The sequence below is a fragment of the Gastrolobium bilobum genome, unplaced genomic scaffold, assembly GCF_033153095.1.
Source record: "Gastrolobium bilobum isolate Gb01-03AN ecotype WA unplaced genomic scaffold, APGP_CSIRO_Gbil_v1 utg3173, whole genome shotgun sequence".
NCBI classification, from domain to species: domain Eukaryota; kingdom Viridiplantae; phylum Streptophyta; class Magnoliopsida; order Fabales; family Fabaceae; genus Gastrolobium; species Gastrolobium bilobum.
In genome coordinates, this window is record NW_026900158.1 from 38,920 (window position 1) to 47,044 (window position 8,125).

The 8,125-nt window shown below is 39.3% G+C and overlaps 1 long non-coding RNA gene across 1 annotated transcript; it reads right to left on the minus strand.

Annotated features, from left to right (window-relative positions):
- Positions 1-370: 370 nt before the first annotated feature.
- Positions 371-1,426, minus strand: LOC133295567 (uncharacterized). The gene is made up of 3 exons (XR_009749358.1): positions 1,371-1,426; positions 714-758; positions 371-448 (listed from the first exon to the last, which is right to left on the minus strand). It is a non-coding gene; the product is annotated as an uncharacterized LOC133295567 (long non-coding RNA).
- Positions 1,427-8,125: the final 6,699 nt, after the last annotated feature.

An 8,125-nucleotide genomic window follows, 5' to 3' on the forward strand; every position in this document is an offset into this window, starting at 1 on the left:
GTACACACTCATCCCTTGATATTTTCATATTTTTTAATGTTTGACATTTACATCGTTTTCTGCATACCTCAGCTGTACCGAAGGATGCACGGGAAGCATCTTTCAAAAACTAATTTAATATTGTAGGAAGGAAATTATATTTACAAATTTTTTGTTTACAAACTATATTATGCATGCACGTTAAATTCAATGCATCTTTCACTCATATTATGACACATGTTTTAATTTTATCAAATTAATAATAAATATTTTATTTTAATATTAGGAGAGAGAATGATTTAATGTAAAGTAAGACACGTGTCACAATATGAATAGAATATGCACCCAGTTTTAGGTGCATTTTGTAGTACCAAAGCTATTCTCGTCTCACAGGGCATTTCAACAGTCGAAAATTCAAATGGATAAGTTTTCTTCTCATAGATATCTCCCGGAACATCCAGTTCTCGTACTGCAAAACATGGCAAGAAAGATAATAAGAAACTGAAACCATATACAAGATATAAGAAATTATACACATTTTATTCACCTTTAAGATGAATTACAAAGCAGAATAACAAGTAGAGTTTTCATATTAATTCAAACGAAAGGATAAACAAGATAAAATTCTCTTTTCCTCCCCTACCAAGCCCCAACCTATTATTTCTCAGCAGTATAAGTAACATGTAGTAGAGTTCCATTATTAAAAGGAAGTTACAGAATGCTCAGTTGCTCACCAAGAGAGGTAAAGTCATAAAAATTCCCTCTGTCAAAATACATCTCTGCATGTTGAAACAAGATAAGAAAATGATATCAGACTTGAAGAGAAAACGATATGATTTCAAATGTCATTTAAATAAATGAGTCCCAAAGCAATAGTGGAATAACAACTTTGTATGTTTTATACAAGTTCAGAATGGAATACTTCTTTCCCTTCATGATCATTACAAACAAAAATTTAAGATAGAAAAGAAACAATCCAACAGGCCATCATGTCTGTTAGATAAAAGACAGAGAATCAGCTTCAAATATTTAACACAAACAACAATATCTCCAGTCTCATTAAAGGAATATAAAGGTCAAACATAGCCAGGGAAATAATGCATGTTTTATTAGGAAATTACAAAAAAATGCTAGAAAATACAACGAGATCTTGCTTTCATTATCACATAGTATCTTGAAAACATTATTTAAAAAAAATAAAAATTTGCTGAATAGGAATTGTCTGGCCAAAAAACTACAGACATCATCATCCTCACCACACGGCCACACATAGTGATAGATAATGCAAATACTACAACTACAAGGGTCAATGAAGTATATGAATAACTAATGCCACATTCGACTTTGGAGACACATGCCACATTAAATAGTTAGAGTAGCCAAGGACAAACCTATCTGTCCAAGGAGTTCAACTTTTATGCCATTGTGGTCAATCTTCTTCCCTTGCTGATACACGATGGTACCAAAGAGACAGAGCAAAGTAACAAAGAATGAAAAGGGTTGTTTATTATTCAGATACCCTAAGTAATGACATCGATTCAGTTTTATACCCTAACCAATTACAGACAGCTGGCATACAACTGCTAACTGTTTTAACCGTCTAACCACTCGCTTACAATGTATCATCTATTTTGTAATTACATCACGCGCTCAAAAGTTAAATGCCACAGTAATCTTTTGTCCATGCTGGCTCACGTCTTTGCCTCCTTGCTCTTGAGGTCGTAACAACTGCTCCTTCCTCGACATGGACCTTGTCCTCAAGGTTCAAGGATGGGTAAGCTTGTCGAAGCTCTGCAACTGGTTCCCATGATGCGTCTTCTGGAACACTAGCTGACCATTGAACGAGAGCTTGTTTCTACTGACTGTTAGAATTGAATATCCACACAGATGCAAGAGACAACCATACTTGTGTATCTACAAAAAAACTTTTCTTTTCTATTCTTGCTTTCTTGCTCTTTTTCTTTTTCTCTTGATCTACATTTCATACAAACTATCAAAGGCTATTTATAAGCTATAAAACTGACCACATAACACCCTCATTACTGACATAACTGACTCATTAATATTCTAACTGACATAACTGACTCATTAATATCCACTAACACAAACCTAAGGACATGACTCTTCACCAGAAAACTCTTCACATTTATATTTTCTATTTTCTATTTTTATCTCATTAAAATTTAACCCAACAAAACTCCCCCTTAAATTTTAATTCTTCTTTTTGAATTTTCCACCGGTTGATTTTTTTCGCGCTGCTTCCATGTTGCACTCCTTTCTTCAATTTTTTTTTGTCCGGCGGTTCCTTCATTGGTGGAAGATAGACAGTCTTGAATTTTTCTCCGTCGACCTCATCCTCCGATATACTTCCACATCCATTCTTACACGTATGATCATCACACAAGTCATCATACTGATCAGTATCTGTATCACTATAACGTCCCATTAGTTTTACAACACCTATGCCAATTTTAATACTTTCAGATTCAACATGTGCTACATTAATAGCACGTCGGGCCTCATCAACCACAGTAACCCCATCACCCATTGAGGACCGTTGATTTCCATCATCAAGCAAATAACTCAACTCATCATTTTCTGATTCCGCCCCACGATCTTCTTCTGGTTTACGCTTGAGCCAAAACGATTCCGCCATAAAAGTAACTCTAGGCTCCTCATCGCCAGGTTCTTCTTCATCGAGTCCAGCTTCCACGCGCCTCATCAATGGAATTTCAGACCACCGTCCTCCAGGGAAATGGTCTCTTTTCGGTGGTGTCGACATCTTCCACTTCCACCATAAATTCAATGCAGTCTCCGACTTCTGACTTCCAACCCGAACTGCGCCTATGCCGGTCTCCGACATCAACCTCATCACGCCGGGGTCGAGCTCTTCTCCAAAACATGAACTCGGTGATTTAGCCGGGATCTCCCCAATCCCGGTTATCAACATGAGACTCGGATAGACTCGGATTCACAGTCTCCTCCAAGCCGGTCTCCATCAAGCACCTCGGCTTCTCAATCTCCTTTCCGATTTTCAATTCTATCTCCAGACACTCAGGTTCCGCGAAGTCTTCTACCTCGATAATGGACTCGTCGTTCCCGTCCTTCTCCGCTTTGATCTCGGCTCCTTCGTTCTCCTCATCTTCTATCTCGGCTCCCTTGTTCTCAGTCATCTCCATCGTCTTCTTCTCCGAGTCATCTCTTACGCGCTCCGACACGTCAATCTCCTCCGCGGATGCGTTGCCGTTGGCAACCTCGGATTCTGCCATCTCGGCCTCTTCTTCATCCGCATCATTCTCCTCATCTTCATCATCATCATTGAAGATTTCATCTTCTTCATTAATCAGATCGAAACGTCCAGGCAAGTATTTTGTTATGAAGGCCATTAGAAAATCCTTCCACATATTATTAAAGTCGCGGCAGTTCCATGTATGGAACCATTTGATTGCGCTTCCTCTGAGTCTTCTCATGGCTACCTGCCATTTGTCCTCTTCAAATGTTTTTTCTCTCCGAAAATATTCCTTCAAACAGAGAAGCCAATCCAATGCTTCATCCTTATCTCCATGGAAGAGTGGCACTTCCATCTCGTTCTTTTCCTCCATAGCCCAAGCTCTGCTACCAATTTGTTAGAATTGAATATCCACACAGATGCAAGAGATAACCATACTTGTGTATCTACAAAAAAACTTTTCTTTTCTATTCTTGCTTTCTTGCTCTCTCTTTTTTTCTCTTGATCTACTTGATCTACATTTCATACAAACTATCAAAGGCTATTTATAAGCTATAAAACTGACCACATAACTCCACACATAACACCCTCATTACTTTATAACTGACATAACTGACTCATTAATATTCTAACTGACATAACTGACTCATTAATATCCACTAACACAAACCTAAGGACATGACTCTTCACTAGAAAACTCTTCACATTTCTATTTTCTATTTTCTATTTTTATCTCATTAAAATTTAACCCAACACTGACGCCCCTTCACTGAAACAACACGGTTAGGTAAGATGGCAACCAGAGTTTGCAGTGGTTGATTATCGATACTTGCCTCAAGTAGAGGATAACAAGAAACATTTGGGCACCCTTTATAGAGTTTCAGTGCTGAGATGTGAAATGTGGGATGTATTTTACATCCGTCTGGTAACTTTAACTGATAAGCTACCTTACTAATAATCTTCTGGACAGGGTAAGGTCCATAATATCGTTTTTCCAGTTTATGATTTGATCTAGGTTGAACCGATAATTGCCTATATGGTTGTAGCTTGACCAACACCAAATCTCCTTCATTGAAGCTACGGTCAGTACGGTGCTGATCCGCCAGAGACTTCATTCTATTTTGAGCTCGAGCCAAAGACAACTTTAACTGAGCTAGCAGCTCATTTTGATGCTGTAACATAGTCTCCAGTGCTTCTATCTTCATCAACCTTCGAGGATAGTGGGGAATAGCTGGAGGCAGGCGACCATACAATGCTTGGTAGGGGCTCATGGCTATCAAAGAATGTAACGATGTGTTATAATGGAGCTCCGCCCAACATAAAAACGATGGCCACTTCTGGTTCTGATCAGAACAGAAAGCTCGAAGGTATTGCTCCAAATACCGGTTAGTCACCCTATCTGCCCATCAGATTGAGGGTGGTAAGCTGAGCTTGCATTCAATTTAGTACCATTGAGACGAAATAGTTTTTGCCAAAATTGACTCATAAAAATTGGGTCTCTATCCGACACCAACAAACGAGGAAAACCATGTAATTTTATGACCATATCAGCTAACAATTCTGCAACAATTACAACGGTGTAGGATGCTGGTAAGGGACCAAAATGTGCTTACTTTGTGAGGCGGTCAACAACAACCAATATAGTTGAGAATCCATGTGAACATGGAAGGCCCACAATGAAATCTAAGGTAAGATCCTCATATACTGCTTCTGGAATAGGGAGAGGATGCAAAAGACCCAATGGAGCTTGCATTGAAGTTTTTATCCGTTGGCAAACTGGACATTCTTGCACGAATTTATGGACATCATTGCGCATCTTGGGCCAGTAGAAAGAAGCAAACAACCTAAGAAAAGTCCTAAGGATGCCTGCATGTCCACCAATGGGTGAAGAATGGGCTTCTTCTAACAGAGCTGCTTTAAGTTCAGAATCGAAACTAAGTAAAAATCTGTTTTTATGATATAGGAGTCCATCTTTACGTGTAATATGGGGATCAACTGAATCACCACGTGCCAGCTTCTCATGAATTGACAAAAGCTCAGACTTGGTGTCATTCTCAGTTTTAATCTGAGCTAACACGTCAAAAGTAAGTTCATAAATTAATGACAACAAAGCTCCTTGGTTTTTACCTTCTCATTCTGCCTTGACAACGCATCAGCTATTATGTTCGATCTGCCAGGCTTGTATTCAATATCAAAGGAATACCCCAACAATTTCGAAATATATATGTGTTGCTCCAAACCTAAAACAGTTTGGGATAGCAGTTCTCGAATGCTCTGATGATCAGTTCGCACTATAAAATAGGCCCCAAGTAGGTAGTGTCTCCATTTCCTGACCGCTTCAGTTATCCCATAGAGTTCTCGTATATAAATGGAGGCCACTGACAAACGGGGTCTTAGCTTCTTACTAAAATATGCTACTGGTTTACCCTGTTGCAATAAGACTGCACCTATACTCGTATTTGAAGTATCGGATTCAACCACCAATGATTGTGAAAAATCTGGCAATGTTAGTATAGGTGTGGTGGACATAGCTCTCTTAAGTTTCTCAAAAACCAAGGTTGCTTCTGAGCTCCACACAAACTTGTCACCTTTCAATAAATCAGTAAGGGGTGCAGCAATAGTGGCATAGTGATGAACAAAACGTCTATAATAGCCACACAACCCCAGAAATGCACGCATCTGTTTGATGTTGACAGGTTGAGGCCATTGTGTCATGGCTAAAGTCTTCTTTGGGTCAGCTTTGACAACAGTTGTAGAAACAATATGATCCAGGTACGAAATTTTAGGCACACCAAAGTCACACTTAGTTAGTTTAACAAAGAAGGAATGCTGAATTAAACAACTAAGTACCTGTTCCAGATGCATAACGTGTTCCTCCAAGGACCTGCTATACACTGGTATGTCGTCAAAAAAGACAATCATAAAATGCCTCAAAAAGGGTTGGAAGATCTTGTTCATGGCTGATTAAAATGTCGCTGGTGCATTTGTTAATCCAAAAGGCATTACGAGGAATTCGTAATAGCCATCATGGATGCGGAAAGTCATTTTGTGGACATCTTCAGGCATCATTCTAATCTGGTGATACCCTGCTCGCAAGTCCAATTTGCTGAAGATGGAAGCTCCCAGCAATTCGTCCAGTAGCTCCTCAATTGTAGGGATGGGAAAATGATCTTTGATGGTGAAGGATTTAATGCCCTGTAATCTATACACATTCTCCATGTAGCATCATGCTTCTTGACCAATAGCACAGGTGAAGAAAAAGGGCTACAGCTGTGTTGGACAAAACCGGCAGAAAGAAGGTCAGATATCTGTTTCTCAATTTCACTCTTGTGATGATGAGGATACCGGTACGGCTTAACACTAACTGGTTGTGATCCTTCCATCAAGTGGATACAATGATCTATTCCTCTAAAAGGTGGCAATGAACTAGGAATATTAAAGACAACAGCATATCGCCAAAGGATTTGCCATAACAGGTGTGGTATGTGTTCTTTAAGTTCATTTAAGTCAGCAATTACTACATCATTGACAGCTCCCTCATCACAAGCATGAAATGTGCAACATACTCCTTCTAGTAGCACCCTTTTTTGCTGTTCATTTACTGATGCTAATCCCCATAATCTGACTTGCTGACCTTCCCACAAGAACTCCATGGAAAGCTCACCGTAGTCATGTGTTACTCGACCAAGGGTGCTAAGCCACTGCACGCCCAATATGACATTCAGTTTGTTTAAGTCAATTACCCACAAGTCAGCATAAAAAACACACCCCTGTATGACCAATGGAACGTTGGGGCATCTCTTTTCACAGACCATGAACTCACCATTTCCCATAAAAACACGCATTTTGTTAGAACAAATTGTAGGTAAGTGAAGGTCATCTACTAACTGTATTCTAATAAAGTTATGAGAACTTCCAGAGTCAATCAACACTTCTACATCAAGGTGAGCGATTTTAGAAAATAATTGCAATGATCTAGGATTCACATTACCTGATAGCGTGTGGAGAGTTGCATCATTCGGAGTGTTACTCTTCAATTCGTTCTGCCAGACAATTTCCTCCTCCGATTCTGGATCAGAGTCATCTGGATCTCCTATCAGAAGCAACATTTTAGATTTACACTGATGCTTAGCTGTCCACTTCTCATCACAAGGTATGACAGATACCCAAATCTCGTTTTTTATTTTGTAATTCTTCAGGGGATAATTTCTTGATAGGAAGTGAAGTAGCATTTGATGTTGATGGTAATGCTGGCAGGGAAACAGAATTCGATGACAGCCCGGATATGTATGAATGGTTCTGTTTCTCTAAATTTTGCTGCCGACTGTTCGATGAAAGACGAGTTGGGAACTGTTTCTTAGATGTGGATAGAAACGATGTTCAAAGTTCTGAGAAATGTGAATCATATGAAATGGCTAATTGAATAGCCTGATGAAGAGTAGGAGGCCAGTGTAACTGAATTGCACCTCTTAATTCTGGTTGTAAACCAGAGATAAAAAATGCCATTAGAAGATCATCACTTAACTATGACGTTTGATTGATCAACTGCTCAAACTCTTTGATATAAACCGACAATGACCCTGTTTGTGTGAGTTTAGAAAGAACTCCACGAATGTCTCGATGATTTGGAAGAGCAAAACGCTGACGAAGAGCAATGCAGAAATCTCCCCAAGACACTGTTGTACCACTCTTGAAAAGCCACTGGTACCAAGGAGCGGCAACACCATCCATTTTCAAACCCACCAATTGAACTTTCAAGGCTTCCGGCACTTGCTGTAACCGAAAATACAATTCTGTTTTAAAGATCCAAGTATCTGGATCTTGACCATTGAAGATCGGAATCTCCATCTTCACCGTTTTGCACAATGAACGAGCATCAACATTCTCCAAATTCGTGTGTGACTGAACAATAGGGAC